The 17,769-nt window shown below is 41.7% G+C and overlaps 18 non-coding genes across 18 annotated transcripts; all 18 read left to right on the top strand.

The window, feature by feature from the left end:
- Nucleotides 1-144: 144 nt before the first annotated feature.
- trnag-gcc (transfer RNA glycine (anticodon GCC)) lies at nucleotides 145-215 on the top strand. Its single transcript has one exon. It is a non-coding gene; the product is annotated as a tRNA-Gly (tRNA).
- A 769-nt stretch (nucleotides 216-984) lies between these two features.
- trnam-cau (transfer RNA methionine (anticodon CAU)) lies at nucleotides 985-1,057 on the top strand. The gene has a single exon. It is a non-coding gene; the product is annotated as a tRNA-Met (tRNA).
- Nucleotides 1,058-2,046: 989 nt separating this feature from the next.
- trnag-gcc (transfer RNA glycine (anticodon GCC)) lies at nucleotides 2,047-2,117 on the top strand. The gene has a single exon. It is a non-coding gene; the product is annotated as a tRNA-Gly (tRNA).
- A 769-nt stretch (nucleotides 2,118-2,886) lies between these two features.
- trnam-cau (transfer RNA methionine (anticodon CAU)) lies at nucleotides 2,887-2,959 on the top strand. The gene has a single exon. It is a non-coding gene; the product is annotated as a tRNA-Met (tRNA).
- A 989-nt stretch (nucleotides 2,960-3,948) lies between these two features.
- On the top strand, nucleotides 3,949-4,019 carry trnag-gcc (transfer RNA glycine (anticodon GCC)). The gene has a single exon. It is a non-coding gene; the product is annotated as a tRNA-Gly (tRNA).
- Nucleotides 4,020-4,788: 769 nt separating this feature from the next.
- On the top strand, nucleotides 4,789-4,861 carry trnam-cau (transfer RNA methionine (anticodon CAU)). The gene has a single exon. It is a non-coding gene; the product is annotated as a tRNA-Met (tRNA).
- A 989-nt stretch (nucleotides 4,862-5,850) lies between these two features.
- On the top strand, nucleotides 5,851-5,921 carry trnag-gcc (transfer RNA glycine (anticodon GCC)). The gene has a single exon. It is a non-coding gene; the product is annotated as a tRNA-Gly (tRNA).
- Nucleotides 5,922-6,690: 769 nt separating this feature from the next.
- trnam-cau (transfer RNA methionine (anticodon CAU)) lies at nucleotides 6,691-6,763 on the top strand. The gene has a single exon. It is a non-coding gene; the product is annotated as a tRNA-Met (tRNA).
- A 982-nt stretch (nucleotides 6,764-7,745) lies between these two features.
- trnag-gcc (transfer RNA glycine (anticodon GCC)) lies at nucleotides 7,746-7,816 on the top strand. Its single transcript has one exon. It is a non-coding gene; the product is annotated as a tRNA-Gly (tRNA).
- Nucleotides 7,817-8,585: 769 nt separating this feature from the next.
- Nucleotides 8,586-8,658, top strand: trnam-cau (transfer RNA methionine (anticodon CAU)). Its single transcript has one exon. It is a non-coding gene; the product is annotated as a tRNA-Met (tRNA).
- A 989-nt stretch (nucleotides 8,659-9,647) lies between these two features.
- On the top strand, nucleotides 9,648-9,718 carry trnag-gcc (transfer RNA glycine (anticodon GCC)). Its single transcript has one exon. It is a non-coding gene; the product is annotated as a tRNA-Gly (tRNA).
- Nucleotides 9,719-10,487: 769 nt separating this feature from the next.
- Nucleotides 10,488-10,560, top strand: trnam-cau (transfer RNA methionine (anticodon CAU)). Its single transcript has one exon. It is a non-coding gene; the product is annotated as a tRNA-Met (tRNA).
- Nucleotides 10,561-11,542: 982 nt separating this feature from the next.
- On the top strand, nucleotides 11,543-11,613 carry trnag-gcc (transfer RNA glycine (anticodon GCC)). Its single transcript has one exon. It is a non-coding gene; the product is annotated as a tRNA-Gly (tRNA).
- Nucleotides 11,614-12,382: 769 nt separating this feature from the next.
- On the top strand, nucleotides 12,383-12,455 carry trnam-cau (transfer RNA methionine (anticodon CAU)). The gene has a single exon. It is a non-coding gene; the product is annotated as a tRNA-Met (tRNA).
- Nucleotides 12,456-13,444: 989 nt separating this feature from the next.
- Nucleotides 13,445-13,515, top strand: trnag-gcc (transfer RNA glycine (anticodon GCC)). The gene has a single exon. It is a non-coding gene; the product is annotated as a tRNA-Gly (tRNA).
- A 769-nt stretch (nucleotides 13,516-14,284) lies between these two features.
- Nucleotides 14,285-14,357, top strand: trnam-cau (transfer RNA methionine (anticodon CAU)). Its single transcript has one exon. It is a non-coding gene; the product is annotated as a tRNA-Met (tRNA).
- A 989-nt stretch (nucleotides 14,358-15,346) lies between these two features.
- Nucleotides 15,347-15,417, top strand: trnag-gcc (transfer RNA glycine (anticodon GCC)). The gene has a single exon. It is a non-coding gene; the product is annotated as a tRNA-Gly (tRNA).
- Nucleotides 15,418-16,186: 769 nt separating this feature from the next.
- trnam-cau (transfer RNA methionine (anticodon CAU)) lies at nucleotides 16,187-16,259 on the top strand. Its single transcript has one exon. It is a non-coding gene; the product is annotated as a tRNA-Met (tRNA).
- The last annotated feature ends 1,510 nt before the right edge of the window (nucleotides 16,260-17,769 follow it).

Genomic DNA, 17,769 nt, shown 5'->3' with positions numbered 1-17,769 from the left:
TGGTCACGCCATGAGGCAGGTGTCAGTACCTCTCTTTCTACCGGCAGTCGAAAAAATAGCAGACAAACTTTCCAGGCACAGTATACTGGCACCTTAAGTGGACCTCGTCGAAGAAGAAGGAAGGTGAAATTTGCACAAATATATGCATTGGTGGTTCAGTGGTAGAATTCTCGCCTGCCACGCGGGAGGCCCGGGTTCGATTCCCGGCTAATGCAGTAGAATAACTTTGGCCAAAATACTTGTATCTCGCAGGTTGAGACTCTTGGTCGTCATTTCCTTCTGGAATTAGTGTCTTTGTCTACTAGAAAATGAAAAGATAGTAAAGTATTCCATTCTATCCTTTGAAATCTAAATCTTTTATGTGGCAACGAGTTTGACTTGAAATTGAGATCACAAACTGCAAGTAAGAACCGTTCATCAATAAGCAACATAAAGTAACCACACTGCTTTCTGTTTACAGGGTATGGGTATGAAGGTATGTCTAAGAATCTCATAGGATCAAAAGCCTGGGCCCGTCAGGTCTAACTCACTTTCGTATTGGGGATGTTGTTTGTGGCGGCCAGCTAGGCTTTAAGCCCCACCCTGCCCCAGGTGTGAGTTGTTTGTTCCTCAAGAGGACTATCGTTATTGTGGTAAAATACTCAAAGTTAACTAGGAAGGAATTTTGAGTTTTACATAGACTACATACTTCCACTACTAGCTACAATTTTTTAGAAATGACTTTACAAGCGTGGATATGTCATCACCTGGTAACTTTTTTTCCGGACTATTGAAAGGTTTGACAGAAACACTTGTCCTGACCCAATGGATCTGTAAATAACATGTGGACTATTTGGACAAAGTACTGGAGATCAATGTTCTAGACTACAAACATGTCACCAACATTTTCTGACTTTTAGTACGATGGCTATGTGACGGACAAGTAGTCTTTCAAATTTCTATTTGTTTTACCCAAGGTTTTTGTCCATTTTTGTAGAAAAATAGGCCTCGTTGGCGCAGTAGGCAGCGCGTCAGTCTCATAATCTGAAGGTCGTGAGTTCAACCCTCACACGGGGCAAGTGTCATATTGTCTTATATAATCTTTTTATTACAGCAAGGTTCCAGCATTATTTAAGCAAGACAAGAGGATCCTCTTTTAACAGAGCAGAAACTGTGCAGACTCTTCAGTGGATTGACTCACGTGCTTTAAGGTGCAATTGTAGCTCCTGCTGAAGGAATCAAAGAGTAGTTGTACGTTTCAGGTGAAACACAGAGCCAGCTACAAGTTGTGCTAATATCAGACCAGGGAGTGCCTTTTTATTAAGTGCAGAAAATATAGACTGACAGAGAGGTCCATAGCTGCTATAACCCTAACATTTGATACTTTTTCTGAGGAGGTGATATAATATATACATTTATGCCGTAGATGTGCGGGGACCGAGCATTCATAGTTGTGCGTGAGTCGTGCTACAAATACACAGCCGAAACGCTAGTGGCGTTAGAGCTTCTATGCTAGCGTTGAGTGTCTTCCGGTTTCCTGTCAGCTTATTTACAAATTCTCTGGCCTCTGCTTACTTCCTAAACAATGACGAAAGTTAGTCAGCGGATCGTGTTGGAGCTGGAACTGATAGATTCTGAAGAGCAATGACTTGTACATAAAGAACGGCAACGAAGAAAATAAAGATGTCGTCCGTTTTTGTTCCTTCAACTCAATTCAAATCTGGCTGCGAATCTGCCGGATATGCTATGCTATCAAGCGGACCAATCACAGCTCTTACGGTGTTTATAGATAAAGTTGCATGGGTCAGACCTTCTCTTAAGTGTCTTGCAGTTGGTTGTTCACATTAAAAGTAACAGACATAGCTACGTCAGGCTTGAGAGAAAGATACAAACCCTGCTCCTTCATACCATTGAACAATAGGCTGGTCACGCCATGAGGCAGGTGTCAGTACCTCTCTTTCTACCGGCAGTCGAAAAAATAGCAGACAAACTTTCCAGGCACGGTATACTGGCACCTTAAGTTGACCTCGTCGAAGAAGAAGGAAGGTGAAATTTGCATAAATATATGCATTGGTGGTTCAGTGGTAGAATTCTCGCCTGCCACGCGGGAGGCCCGGGTTCGATTCCCGGCTAATGCAGTAGAATAACTTTGGCCAAAATACTTGTATCTCCTAGGTTGAGACTCATGGTCGTCATTTCCTTCTGGAATTAGTGTCTTTGTGTACTAGAAAATGAAAAGATAGTAAAGTATTCCATTCTATCCTTTGAAATCTAAATCTTTTATGTGGCAACGAGTTTGACTTGAAATTGAGATCACAAACTGCAAGTAAGAACCGTTCATCAATAAGCAACATAAAGTAACCACACTGCTTTCTGTTTACAGGGTATGGGTATGAAGGTATGTCTAAGAATCTCATAGGATCAAAAGCCTGGGCCCGTCAGGTCTAAATCACTTTCGTATTGGGGATGTTGTTTGTGGCGGCCAGCTAGGCTTTAAGCCCCACCCTGCCCCAGGTGTGAGTTGTTTGTTCATCAAGAGGACTATCGTTATTGTGGTAAAATACTCAAAGTTAACTAGGAAGGAATTTTGAGTTTTACATAGACTACATACTTCCACTACTAGCTACAATTTTTTAGAAATGACTTTACAAGCGTGGATATGTCATCACCTGGTAACTTTTTTTCCGGACTATTGAAAGGTTTGACAGAAACACTTGTCCTGACCCAATGGATCTGTAAATAACATGTGGACTATTTGGACAAAGTACTGGAGATCAATGTTCTAGACTACAAACATGTCACCAACATTTTCTGACTTTTAGTACGATGGCTATGTGACGGACAAGTAGTCTTTCAAATTTCTATTTGTTTTACCCAAGGTTTTTGTCCATTTTTGTAGAAAAATAGGCCTCGTTGGCGCAGTAGGCAGCGCGTCAGTCTCATAATCTGAAGGTCGTGAGTTCGACCCTCACACGGGGCAAGTGTCATATTGTCTTATATAATCTTTTTATTACAGCAAGGTTCCAGCATTATTTAAGCAAGACAAGAGGATCCTCTTTTAACAGAGCAGAAACTGTGCAGACTCTTCAGTGGATTGACTCACGTGCTTTAAGGTGCAATTGTAGCTCCTGCTGAAGGAATCAAAGAGTAGTTGTAAGTTTCAGGTGAAACACAGAGCCAGCTACAAGTTGTGCTAATATCAGACCAGGGAGTGCCTTTTTATTAAGTGCAGAAAATATAGACTGACAGAGAGGTCCATAGCTGCTATAACCCTAACATTTGATACTTTTTCTGAGGAGGTGATATAATATATACATTTATGCCGTAGATGTGCGGGGACCGAGCATTCATAGTTGTGCGTGAGTCGTGCTACAAATACACAGCCGAAACGCTAGTGGCGTTAGAGCTTCTATGCTAGCGTTGAGTGTCTTCCGGTTTCCTGTCAGCTTATTTACAAATTCTCTGGCCTCTGCTTACTTCCTAAACAATGACGAAAGTTAGTCAGCGGATCGTGTTGGAGCTGGAACTGATAGATTCTGAAGAGCAATGACTTGTACATAAAGAACGGCAACGAAGAAAATAAAGATGTCGTCCGTTTTTGTTCCTTCAACTCAATTCAAATCTGGCTGCGAATCTGCCGGATATGCTATGCTATCAAGCGGACCAATCACAGCTCTTACGGTGTTTATAGATAAAGTTGCATGGGTCAGACCTTCTCTTAAGTGTCTTGCAGTTGGTTGTTCACATTAAAAGTAACAGACATAGCTACGTCAGGCTTGAGAGAAAGATACAAACCCTGCTCCTTCATACCATTGAACAATAGGCTGGTCACGCCATGAGGCAGGTGTCAGTACCTCTCTTTCTACCGGCAGTCGAAAAAATAGCAGACAAACTTTCCAGGCACGGTATACTGGCACCTTAAGTTGACCTCGTCGAAGAAGAAGGAAGGTGAAATTTGCATAAATATATGCATTGGTGGTTCAGTGGTAGAATTCTCGCCTGCCACGCGGGAGGCCCGGGTTCGATTCCCGGCTAATGCAGTAGAATAACTTTGGCCAAAATACTTGTATCTCCTAGGTTGAGACTCATGGTCGTCATTTCCTTCTGGAATTAGTGTCTTTGTGTACTAGAAAATGAAAAGATAGTAAAGTATTCCATTCTATCCTTTGAAATCTAAATCTTTTATGTGGCAACGAGTTTGACTTGAAATTGAGATCACAAACTGCAAGTAAGAACCGTTCATCAATAAGCAACATAAAGTAACCACACTGCTTTCTGTTTACAGGGTATGGGTATGAAGGTATGTCTAAGAATCTCATAGGATCAAAAGCCTGGGCCCGTCAGGTCTAAATCACTTTCGTATTGGGGATGTTGTTTGTGGCGGCCAGCTAGGCTTTAAGCCCCACCCTGCCCCAGGTGTGAGTTGTTTGTTCATCAAGAGGACTATCGTTATTGTGGTAAAATACTCAAAGTTAACTAGGAAGGAATTTTGAGTTTTACATAGACTACATACTTCCACTACTAGCTACAATTTTTTAGAAATGACTTTACAAGCGTGGATATGTCATCACCTGGTAACTTTTTTTCCGGACTATTGAAAGGTTTGACAGAAACACTTGTCCTGACCCAATGGATCTGTAAATAACATGTGGACTATTTGGACAAAGTACTGGAGATCAATGTTCTAGACTACAAACATGTCACCAACATTTTCTGACTTTTAGTACGATGGCTATGTGACGGACAAGTAGTCTTTCAAATTTCTATTTGTTTTACCCAAGGTTTTTGTCCATTTTTGTAGAAAAATAGGCCTCGTTGGCGCAGTAGGCAGCGCGTCAGTCTCATAATCTGAAGGTCGTGAGTTCGACCCTCACACGGGGCAAGTGTCATATTGTCTTATATAATCTTTTTATTACAGCAAGATTCCAGCATTATTTAAGCAAGACAAGAGGATCCTCTTTTAACAGAGCAGAAACTGTGCAGACTCTTCAGTGGATTGACTCACGTGCTTTAAGGTGCAATTGTAGCTCCTGCTGAAGGAATCAAAGAGTAGTTGTAAGTTTCAGGTGAAACACAGAGCCAGCTACAAGTTGTGCTAATATCAGACCAGGGAGTGCCTTTTTATTAAGTGCAGAAAATATAGACTGACAGAGAGGTCCATAGCTGCTATAACCCTAACATTTGATACTTTTTCTGAGGAGGTGATATAATATATACATTTATGCCGTAGATGTGCGGGGACCGAGCATTCATAGTTGTGCGTGAGTCGTGCTACAAATACACAGCCGAAACGCTAGTGGCGTTAGAGCTTCTATGCTAGCGTTGAGTGTCTTCCGGTTTCCTGTCAGCTTATTTACAAATTCTCTGGCCTCTGCTTACTTCCTAAACAATGACGAAAGTTAGTCAGCGGATCGTGTTGGAGCTGGAACTGATAGATTCTGAAGAGCAATGACTTGTACATAAAGAACGGCAACGAAGAAAATAAAGATGTCGTCCGTTTTTGTTCCTTCAACTCAATTCAAATCTGGCTGCGAATCTGCCGGATATGCTATGCTATCAAGCGGACCAATCACAGCTCTTACGGTGTTTATAGATAAAGTTGCATGGGTCAGACCTTCTCTTAAGTGTCTTGCAGTTGGTTGTTCACATTAAAAGTAACAGACATAGCTACGTCAGGCTTGAGAGAAAGATACAAACCCTGCTCCTTCATACCATTGAACAATAGGCTGGTCACGCCATGAGGCAGGTGTCAGTACCTCTCTTTCTACCGGCAGTCGAAAAAATAGCAGACAAACTTTCCAGGCACGGTATACTGGCACCTTAAGTTGACCTCGTCGAAGAAGAAGGAAGGTGAAATTTGCATAAATATATGCATTGGTGGTTCAGTGGTAGAATTCTCGCCTGCCACGCGGGAGGCCCGGGTTCGATTCCCGGCTAATGCAGTAGAATAACTTTGGCCAAAATACTTGTATCTCCTAGGTTGAGACTCATGGTCGTCATTTCCTTCTGGAATTAGTGTCTTTGTGTACTAGAAAATGAAAAGATAGTAAAGTATTCCATTCTATCCTTTGAAATCTAAATCTTTTATGTGGCAACGAGTTTGACTTGAAATTGAGATCACAAACTGCAAGTAAGAACCGTTCATCAATAAGCAACATAAAGTAACCACACTGCTTTCTGTTTACAGGGTATGGGTATGAAGGTATGTCTAAGAATCTCATAGGATCAAAAGCCTGGGCCCGTCAGGTCTAAATCACTTTCGTATTGGGGATGTTGTTTGTGGCGGCCAGCTAGGCTTTAAGCCCCACCCTGCCCCAGGTGTGAGTTGTTTGTTCATCAAGAGGACTATCGTTATTGTGGTAAAATACTCAAAGTTAACTAGGAAGGAATTTTGAGTTTTACATAGACTACATACTTCCACTACTAGCTACAATTTTTTAGAAATGACTTTACAAGCGTGGATATGTCATCACCTGGTAACTTTTTTTCCGGACTATTGAAAGGTTTGACAGAAACACTTGTCCTGACCCAATGGATCTGTAAATAACATGTGGACTATTTGGACAAAGTACTGGAGATCAATGTTCTAGACTACAAACATGTCACCAACATTTTCTGACTTTTAGTACGATGGCTATGTGACGGACAAGTAGTCTTTCAAATTTCTATTTGTTTTACCCAAGGTTTTTGTCCATTTTTGTAGAAAAATAGGCCTCGTTGGCGCAGTAGGCAGCGCGTCAGTCTCATAATCTGAAGGTCGTGAGTTCGACCCTCACACGGGGCAAGTGTCATATTGTCTTATATAATCTTTTTATTACAGCAAGGTTCCAGCATTATTTAAGCAAGACAAGAGGATCCTCTTTTAACAGAGCAGAAACTGTGCAGACTCTTCAGTGGATTGACTCACGTGCTTTAAGGTGCAATTGTAGCTCCTGCTGAAGGAATCAAAGAGTAGTTGTAAGTTTCAGGTGAAACACAGAGCCAGCTACAAGTTGTGCTAATATCAGACCAGGGAGTGCCTTTTTATTAAGTGCAGAAAATATAGACTGACAGAGAGGTCCATAGCTGCTATAACCCTAACATTTGATACTTTTTCTGAGGAGGTGATATAATATATACATTTATGCCGTAGATGTGCGGGGACCGAGCATTCATAGTTGTGCGTGAGTCGTGCTACAAATACACAGCCGAAACGCTAGTGGCGTTAGAGCTTCTATGCTAGCGTTGAGTGTCTTCCGGTTTCCTGTCAGCTTATTTACAAATTCTCTGGCCTCTGCTTACTTCCTAAACAATGACGAAAGTTAGTCAGCGGATCGTGTTGGAGCTGGAACTGATAGATTCTGAAGAGCAATGACTTGTACATAAAGAACGGCAACGAAGAAAATAAAGATGTCGTCCGTTTTTGTTCCTTCAACTCAATTCAAATCTGGCTGCGAATCTGCCGGATATGCTATGCTATCAAGCGGACCAATCACAGCTCTTACGGTGTTTATAGATAAAGTTGCATGGGTCAGACCTTCTCTTAAGTGTCTTGCAGTTGGTTGTTCACATTAAAAGTAACAGACATAGCTACGTCAGGCTTGAGAGAAAGATACAAACCCTGCTCCTTCATACCATTGAACAATAGGCTGGTCACGCCATGAGGCAGGTGTCAGTACCTCTCTTTCTACCGGCAGTCGAAAAAATAGCAGACAAACTTTCCAGGCACAGTATACTGGCATCTTAAGTGGACCTCGTCGAAGAAGGTGAAATTTGCATAAATATATGCATTGGTGGTTCAGTGGTAGAATTCTCGCCTGCCACGCGGGAGGCCCGGGTTCGATTCCCGGCTAATGCAGTAGAATAACTTTGGCCAAAATACTTGTATCTCCTAGGTTGAGACTCATGGTCGTCATTTCCTTCTGGAATTAGTGTCTTTGTGTACTAGAAAATGAAAAGATAGTAAAGTATTCCATTCTATCCTTTGAAATCTAAATCTTTTATGTGGCAACGAGTTTGACTTGAAATTGAGATCACAAACTGCAAGTAAGAACCGTTCATCAATAAGCAACATAAAGTAACCACACTGCTTTCTGTTTACAGGGTATGGGTATGAAGGTATGTCTAAGAATCTCATAGGATCAAAAGCCTGGGCCCGTCAGGTCTAAATCACTTTCGTATTGGGGATGTTGTTTGTGGCGGCCAGCTAGGCTTTAAGCCCCACCCTGCCCCAGGTGTGAGTTGTTTGTTCATCAAGAGGACTATCGTTATTGTGGTAAAATACTCAAAGTTAACTAGGAAGGAATTTTGAGTTTTACATAGACTACATACTTCCACTACTAGCTACAATTTTTTAGAAATGACTTTACAAGCGTGGATATGTCATCACCTGGTAACTTTTTTTCCGGACTATTGAAAGGTTTGACAGAAACACTTGTCCTGACCCAATGGATCTGTAAATAACATGTGGACTATTTGGACAAAGTACTGGAGATCAATGTTCTAGACTACAAACATGTCACCAACATTTTCTGACTTTTAGTACGATGGCTATGTGACGGACAAGTAGTCTTTCAAATTTCTATTTGTTTTACCCAAGGTTTTTGTCCATTTTTGTAGAAAAATAGGCCTCGTTGGCGCAGTAGGCAGCGCGTCAGTCTCATAATCTGAAGGTCGTGAGTTCGACCCTCACACGGGGCAAGTGTCATATTGTCTTATATAATCTTTTTATTACAGCAAGATTCCAGCATTATTTAAGCAAGACAAGAGGATCCTCTTTTAACAGAGCAGAAACTGTGCAGACTCTTCAGTGGATTGACTCACGTGCTTTAAGGTGCAATTGTAGCTCCTGCTGAAGGAATCAAAGAGTAGTTGTAAGTTTCAGGTGAAACACAGAGCCAGCTACAAGTTGTGCTAATATCAGACCAGGGAGTGCCTTTTTATTAAGTGCAGAAAATATAGACTGACAGAGAGGTCCATAGCTGCTATAACCCTAACATTTGATACTTTTTCTGAGGAGGTGATATAATATATACATTTATGCCGTAGATGTGCGGGGACCGAGCATTCATAGTTGTGCGTGAGTCGTGCTACAAATACACAGCCGAAACGCTAGTGGCGTTAGAGCTTCTATGCTAGCGTTGAGTGTCTTCCGGTTTCCTGTCAGCTTATTTACAAATTCTCTGGCCTCTGCTTACTTCCTAAACAATGACGAAAGTTAGTCAGCGGATCGTGTTGGAGCTGGAACTGATAGATTCTGAAGAGCAATGACTTGTACATAAAGAACGGCAACGAAGAAAATAAAGATGTCGTCCGTTTTTGTTCCTTCAACTCAATTCAAATCTGGCTGCGAATCTGCCGGATATGCTATGCTATCAAGCGGACCAATCACAGCTCTTACGGTGTTTATAGATAAAGTTGCATGGGTCAGACCTTCTCTTAAGTGTCTTGCAGTTGGTTGTTCACATTAAAAGTAACAGACATAGCTACGTCAGGCTTGAGAGAAAGATACAAACCCTGCTCCTTCATACCATTGAACAATAGGCTGGTCACGCCATGAGGCAGGTGTCAGTACCTCTCTTTCTACCGGCAGTCGAAAAAATAGCAGACAAACTTTCCAGGCACGGTATACTGGCACCTTAAGTTGACCTCGTCGAAGAAGAAGGAAGGTGAAATTTGCATAAATATATGCATTGGTGGTTCAGTGGTAGAATTCTCGCCTGCCACGCGGGAGGCCCGGGTTCGATTCCCGGCTAATGCAGTAGAATAACTTTGGCCAAAATACTTGTATCTCCTAGGTTGAGACTCATGGTCGTCATTTCCTTCTGGAATTAGTGTCTTTGTGTACTAGAAAATGAAAAGATAGTAAAGTATTCCATTCTATCCTTTGAAATCTAAATCTTTTATGTGGCAACGAGTTTGACTTGAAATTGAGATCACAAACTGCAAGTAAGAACCGTTCATCAATAAGCAACATAAAGTAACCACACTGCTTTCTGTTTACAGGGTATGGGTATGAAGGTATGTCTAAGAATCTCATAGGATCAAAAGCCTGGGCCCGTCAGGTCTAAATCACTTTCGTATTGGGGATGTTGTTTGTGGCGGCCAGCTAGGCTTTAAGCCCCACCCTGCCCCAGGTGTGAGTTGTTTGTTCATCAAGAGGACTATCGTTATTGTGGTAAAATACTCAAAGTTAACTAGGAAGGAATTTTGAGTTTTACATAGACTACATACTTCCACTACTAGCTACAATTTTTTAGAAATGACTTTACAAGCGTGGATATGTCATCACCTGGTAACTTTTTTTCCGGACTATTGAAAGGTTTGACAGAAACACTTGTCCTGACCCAATGGATCTGTAAATAACATGTGGACTATTTGGACAAAGTACTGGAGATCAATGTTCTAGACTACAAACATGTCACCAACATTTTCTGACTTTTAGTACGATGGCTATGTGACGGACAAGTAGTCTTTCAAATTTCTATTTGTTTTACCCAAGGTTTTTGTCCATTTTTGTAGAAAAATAGGCCTCGTTGGCGCAGTAGGCAGCGCGTCAGTCTCATAATCTGAAGGTCGTGAGTTCGACCCTCACACGGGGCAAGTGTCATATTGTCTTATATAATCTTTTTATTACAGCAAGATTCCAGCATTATTTAAGCAAGACAAGAGGATCCTCTTTTAACAGAGCAGAAACTGTGCAGACTCTTCAGTGGATTGACTCACGTGCTTTAAGGTGCAATTGTAGCTCCTGCTGAAGGAATCAAAGAGTAGTTGTAAGTTTCAGGTGAAACACAGAGCCAGCTACAAGTTGTGCTAATATCAGACCAGGGAGTGCCTTTTTATTAAGTGCAGAAAATATAGACTGACAGAGAGGTCCATAGCTGCTATAACCCTAACATTTGATACTTTTTCTGAGGAGGTGATATAATATATACATTTATGCCGTAGATGTGCGGGGACCGAGCATTCATAGTTGTGCGTGAGTCGTGCTACAAATACACAGCCGAAACGCTAGTGGCGTTAGAGCTTCTATGCTAGCGTTGAGTGTCTTCCGGTTTCCTGTCAGCTTATTTACAAATTCTCTGGCCTCTGCTTACTTCCTAAACAATGACGAAAGTTAGTCAGCGGATCGTGTTGGAGCTGGAACTGATAGATTCTGAAGAGCAATGACTTGTACATAAAGAACGGCAACGAAGAAAATAAAGATGTCGTCCGTTTTTGTTCCTTCAACTCAATTCAAATCTGGCTGCGAATCTGCCGGATATGCTATGCTATCAAGCGGACCAATCACAGCTCTTACGGTGTTTATAGATAAAGTTGCATGGGTCAGACCTTCTCTTAAGTGTCTTGCAGTTGGTTGTTCACATTAAAAGTAACAGACATAGCTACGTCAGGCTTGAGAGAAAGATACAAACCCTGCTCCTTCATACCATTGAACAATAGGCTGGTCACGCCATGAGGCAGGTGTCAGTACCTCTCTTTCTACCGGCAGTCGAAAAAATAGCAGACAAACTTTCCAGGCACAGTATACTGGCATCTTAAGTGGACCTCGTCGAAGAAGGTGAAATTTGCATAAATATATGCATTGGTGGTTCAGTGGTAGAATTCTCGCCTGCCACGCGGGAGGCCCGGGTTCGATTCCCGGCTAATGCAGTAGAATAACTTTGGCCAAAATACTTGTATCTCCTAGGTTGAGACTCATGGTCGTCATTTCCTTCTGGAATTAGTGTCTTTGTGTACTAGAAAATGAAAAGATAGTAAAGTATTCCATTCTATCCTTTGAAATCTAAATCTTTTATGTGGCAACGAGTTTGACTTGAAATTGAGATCACAAACTGCAAGTAAGAACCGTTCATCAATAAGCAACATAAAGTAACCACACTGCTTTCTGTTTACAGGGTATGGGTATGAAGGTATGTCTAAGAATCTCATAGGATCAAAAGCCTGGGCCCGTCAGGTCTAAATCACTTTCGTATTGGGGATGTTGTTTGTGGCGGCCAGCTAGGCTTTAAGCCCCACCGTTCCCCAGGTGTGAGTTGTTTGTTCATCAAGAGGACTATCGTTATTGTGGTAAAATACTCAAAGTTAACTAGGAAGGAATTTTGAGTTTTACATAGACTACATACTTCCACTACTAGCTACAATTTTTTAGAAATGACTTTACAAGCGTGGATATGTCATCACCTGGTAACTTTTTTTCCGGACTATTGAAAGGTTTGACAGAAACACTTGTCCTGACCCAATGGATCTGTAAATAACATGTGGACTATTTGGACAAAGTACTGGAGATCAATGTTCTAGACTACAAACATGTCACCAACATTTTCTGACTTTTAGTACGATGGCTATGTGACGGACAAGTAGTCTTTCAAATTTCTATTTGTTTTACCCAAGGTTTTTGTCCATTTTTGTAGAAAAATAGGCCTCGTTGGCGCAGTAGGCACCGCGTCAGTCTCATAATCTGAAGGTCGTGAGTTCGACCCTCACACGGGGCAAGTGTCATATTGTCTTATATAATCTTTTTATTACAGCAAGGTTCCAGCATTATTTAAGCAAGACAAGAGGATCCTCTTTTAACAGAGCAGAAACTGTGCAGACTCTTCAGTGGATTGACTCACGTGCTTTAAGGTGCAATTGTAGCTCCTGCTGAAGGAATCAAAGAGTAGTTGTAAGTTTCAGGTGAAACACAGAGCCAGCTACAAGTTGTGTTAATATCAGACCAGGGAGTGCCTTTTTATTAAGTGCAGAAAATATAGACTGACAGAGAGGTCCATAGCTGCTATAACCCTAACATTTGATACTTTTTCTGAGGAGGTGATATAATATATACATTTATGCCGTAGATGTGCGGGGACCGAGCATTCATAGTTGTGCGTGAGTCGTGCTACAAATACACAGCCGAAACGCTAGTGGCGTTAGAGCTTCTATGCTAGCGTTGAGTGTCTTCCGGTTTCCTGTCAGCTTATTTACAAATTCTCTGGCCTCTGCTTACTTCCTAAACAATGACGAAAGTTAGTCAGCGGATCGTGTTGGAGCTGGAACTGATAGATTCTGAAGAGCAATGACTTGTACATAAAGAACGGCAACGAAGAAAATAAAGATGTCGTCCGTTTTTGTTCCTTCAACTCAATTCAAATCTGGCTGCGAATCCGCCGGATATGCTATGCTATCAAGCGGACCAATCACAGCTCTTACGGTGTTTATAGATAAAGTTGCATGGGTCAGACCTTCTCTTAAGTGTCTTGAAGTTGGTTGTTCACATTAAAAGTAACAGACATAGCTACGTCAGGCTTGAGAGAAAGATACAAACCCTGCTCCTTCATACCATTGAACAATAGGCTGGTCACGCCATGAGGCAGGTGTCAGTACCTCTCTTTCTACCGGCAGTCGAAAAAATAGCAGACAAACTTTCCAGGCACAGTATACTGGCACCTTAAGTGGACCTCGTCGAACAAGAAGGAAGGTGAAATTTGCATAAATATATGCATTGGTGGTTCAGTGGTAGAATTCTCGCCTGCCACGCGGGAGGCCCGGGTTCGATTCCCGGCTAATGCAGTAGAATAACTTTGGCCAAAATACTTGTATCTCGCAGGTTGAGACTCATGGTCGTCATTTCCTTCTGGAATTAGTGTCTTTGTCTACTAGAAAATGAAAAGATAGTAAAGTATTCCATTCTATCCTTTGAAATCTAAATCTTTTATGTGGCAACGAGTTTGACTTGAAATTGAGATCACAAACTGCAAGTAAGAACCGTTCATCAATAAGCAACATAAAGTAACCACACTGCTTTCTGTTTACAGGGTATGGGTATGAAGGTATGTCTAAGAATCTCATAGGATCAAAAGCCTGGGCCCGTCAGGTCTAAATCACTTTCGTATTGGGGATGTTGTTTGTGGCGGCCAGCTAGGCTTTAAGCCCCACCCTGCCCCAGGTGTGAGTTGTTTGTTCCTCAAGAGGACTATCGTTATTGTGGTAAAATACTCAAAGTTAACTAGGAAGGAATTTTGAGTTTTACATAGACTACATACTTCCACTACTAGCTACAATTTTTTAGAAATGACTTTACAAGCGTGGATATGTCATCACCTGGTAACTTTTTTTCCGGACTATTGAAAGGTTTGACAGAAACACTTGTCCTGACCCAATGGATCTGTAAATAACATGTGGACTATTTGGACAAAGTACTGGAGATCAATGTTCTAGACTACAAACATGTCACCAACATTTTCTGACTTTTAGTACGATGGCTATGTGACGGACAAGTAGTCTTTCAAATTTCTATTTGTTTTACCCAAGGTTTTTGTCCATTTTTGTAGAAAAATAGGCCTCGTTGGCGCAGTAGGCAGCGCGTCAGTCTCATAATCTGAAGGTCGTGAGTTCGACCCTCACACGGGGCAAGTGTCATATTGTCTTATATAATCTTTTTATTACAGCAAGGTTCCAGCATTATTTAAGCAAGACAAGAGGATCCTCTTTTAACAGAGCAGAAACTGTGCAGACTCTTCAGTGGATTGACTCACATGCTTTAAGGTGCAATTGTAGCTCCTGCTGAAGGAATCAAAGAGTAGTTGTACGTTTCAGGTGAAACACAGAGCCAGCTACAAGTTGTGCTAATATCAGACCAGGGAGTGCCTTTTTATTAAGTGCAGAAAATATAGACTGACAGAGAGGTCCATAGCTGCTATAACCCTAACATTTGATACTTTTTCTGAGGAGGTGATATAATATATACATTTATGCCGTAGATGTGCGGGGACCGAGCATTCATAGTTGTGCGTGAGTCGTGCTACAAATACACAGCCGAAACGCTAGTGGCGTTAGAGCTTCTATGCTAGCGTTGAGTGTCTTCCGGTTTCCTGTCAGCTTATTTACAAATTCTCTGGCCTCTGCTTACTTCCTAAACAATGACGAAAGTTAGTCAGCGGATCGTGTTGGAGCTGGAACTGATAGATTCTGAAGAGCAATGACTTGTACATAAAGAACGGCAACGAAGAAAATAAAGATGTCGTCCGTTTTTGTTCCTTCAACTCAATTCAAATCTGGCTGCGAATCCGCCGGATATGCTATGCTATCAAGCGGACCAATCACAGCTCTTACGGTGTTTATAGATAAAGTTGCATGGGTCAGACCTTCTCTTAAGTGTCTTGCAGTTGGTTGTTCACATTAAAAGTAACAGACATAGCTACGTCAGGCTTGAGAGAAAGATACAAACCCTGCTCCTTCATACCATTGAACAATAGGCTGGTCACGCCATGAGGCAGGTGTCAGTACCTCTCTTTCTACCGGCAGTCGAAAAAATAGCAGACAAACTTTCCAGGCACAGTATACTGGCACCTTAAGTGGACCTCGTCGAAGAAGAAGGAAGGTGAAATTTGCATAAATATATGCATTGGTGGTTCAGTGGTAGAATTCTCGCCTGCCACGCGGGAGGCCCGGGTTCGATTCCCGGCTAATGCAGTAGAATAACTTTGGCCAAAATACTTGTATCTCGCAGGTTGAGACTCATGGTCGTCATTTCCTTCTGGAATTAGTGTCTTTGTCTACTAGAAAATGAAAAGATAGTAAAGTATTCCATTCTATCCTTTGAAATCTAAATCTTTTATGTGGCAACGAGTTTGACTTGAAATTGAGATCACAAACTGCAAGTAAGAACCGTTCATCAATAAGCAACATAAAGTAACCACACTGCTTTCTGTTTACAGGGTATGGGTATGAAGGTATGTCTAAGAATCTCATAGGATCAAAAGCCTGGGCCCGTCAGGTCTAAATCACTTTCGTATTGGGGATGTTGTTTGTGGCGGCCAGCTAGGCTTTAAGCCCCACCCTGCCCCAGGTGTGAGTTGTTTGTTCCTCAAGAGGACTATCGTTATTGTGGTAAAATACTCAAAGTTAACTAGGAAGGAATTTTGAGTTTTACATAGACTACATACTTCCACTACTAGCTACAATTTTTTAGAAATGACTTTACAAGCGTGGATATGTCATCACCTGGTAACTTTTTTTCCGGACTATTGAAAGGTTTGACAGAAACACTTGTCCTGACCCAATGGATCTGTAAATAACATGTGGACTATTTGGACAAAGTACTGGAGATCAATGTTCTAGACTACAAACATGTCACCAACATTTTCTGACTTTTAGTACGATGGCTATGTGACGGACAAGTAGTCTTTCAAATTTCTATTTGTTTTACCCAAGGTTTTTGTCCATTTTTGTAGAAAAATAGGCCTCGTTGGCGCAGTAGGCAGCGCGTCAGTCTCATAATCTGAAGGTCGTGAGTTCAACCCTCACACGGGGCAAGTGTCATATTGTCTTATATAATCTTTTTATTACAGCAAGGTTCCAGCATTATTTAAGCAAGACAAGAGGATCCTCTTTCAACAGAGCAGAAACTGTGCAGACTCTTCAGTGGATTGACTCACGTGCTTTAAGGTGCAATTGTAGCTCCTGCTGAAGGAATCAAAGAGTAGTTGTACGTTTCAGGTGAAACACAGAGCCAGCTACAAGTTGTGCTAATATCAGACCAGGGAGTGCCTTTTTATTAAGTGCAGAAAATATAGACTGACAGAGAGGTCCATAGCTGCTATAACCCTAACATTTGATACTTTTTCTGAGGAGGTGATATAATATATACATTTATGCCGTAGATGTGCGGGGACCGAGCAGTAGACTAACTTTGACCAAAATACTTGTATCTCGAAGGTTGAGACTAATGGTCGTCATTTCCTTCTGGAGTTGTTGAGTTGTTTGTTCATCAAGAGGCCTACTCAATACTCAAAGTTAACTAGGAAGGGATTCTGAGTTTTACATAGACTACATACTTCCACTTCCACTTAGAAATGACTTTACAAGCGTGGATTTGTCATCACCTGGTAGTACTGGAGATCAATGTCCTAGAATACAAACATGTAACAAACATTTTCTGACTTTTGATACGATGGTTATGTGACGTACAAGTCGTCTTTCATATTTCTACTAGTTTTACGGAAAGTTTTTGTCCATTTTTATAGAAAATGGACCTCGTTGGCGCGGTAGGCAGTCGGTCAGTCTCATAATCTGAAGTTCGTGAGTTCAACCCTCACCCGGGGAAAGTGTCATATTGTCGTAGATGCGTGGTCCCCGCATCTACGACAATATGACACTTTCATGATTCGCGTTTTTTTTTTAAACATACATGTAGAAGGGACAATGTATCCTCAAACCATCTGTGGATGGCACACATACTCCCACATTTGTTAGATTTCTGACCCTGATGAGGAGCACAGAACTTATCTAAGCTTGGACGGATTGAGGTTGTCAAGCAGATGGTCATATCAGCCTCAGGCTGGACTCTTGACCGGTATTTGTTTTTCCGGTAGGTGAGTGAAGATAATTGGTGACCCAGACATTGTCACTGAAAAGTGCAGCCAGCTCTGTGCGCTTTTGGAGTAGTAAAAACTCCAGAATAGACGTGCGTAATTCCAACCCAAGTGACAACAGCTGGTTGCGCTGGGCTTCGGGGGCACTTCCGGGTCTGGTGAGAACCCGGTGTGAAGCTGAAACCATAGGTGCAGAGCGCGAGGCGCCCTGCTGCTGCACGGCGCTTCATTCTCAAGATTCAAAGCACTTTTCCGTGATGTAATGATCTCCTTTGCTTGCAATTGTTATTTTTTTACTCTTTAAAAGTACAATTAGTAACTATAATGGTACTCTGAGAACATACTTCTGTCGAGGCCCAAGAGCCTCCTTAAATTCAATCAATGTTGCAGACTCGCAGATATCAGTCCTAAGTAGGCCTGATTTATTTCTAAAAGATCTCTGTATTACTTG

This window comes from Pleuronectes platessa, chromosome 16 (assembly GCF_947347685.1).
Source record: "Pleuronectes platessa chromosome 16, fPlePla1.1, whole genome shotgun sequence".
Classification (NCBI taxonomy): domain Eukaryota; kingdom Metazoa; phylum Chordata; class Actinopteri; order Pleuronectiformes; family Pleuronectidae; genus Pleuronectes; species Pleuronectes platessa.
Note: the sequence above shows the minus strand (reverse complement) of the source record. Positions and strands in the feature narration are given on the sequence as shown.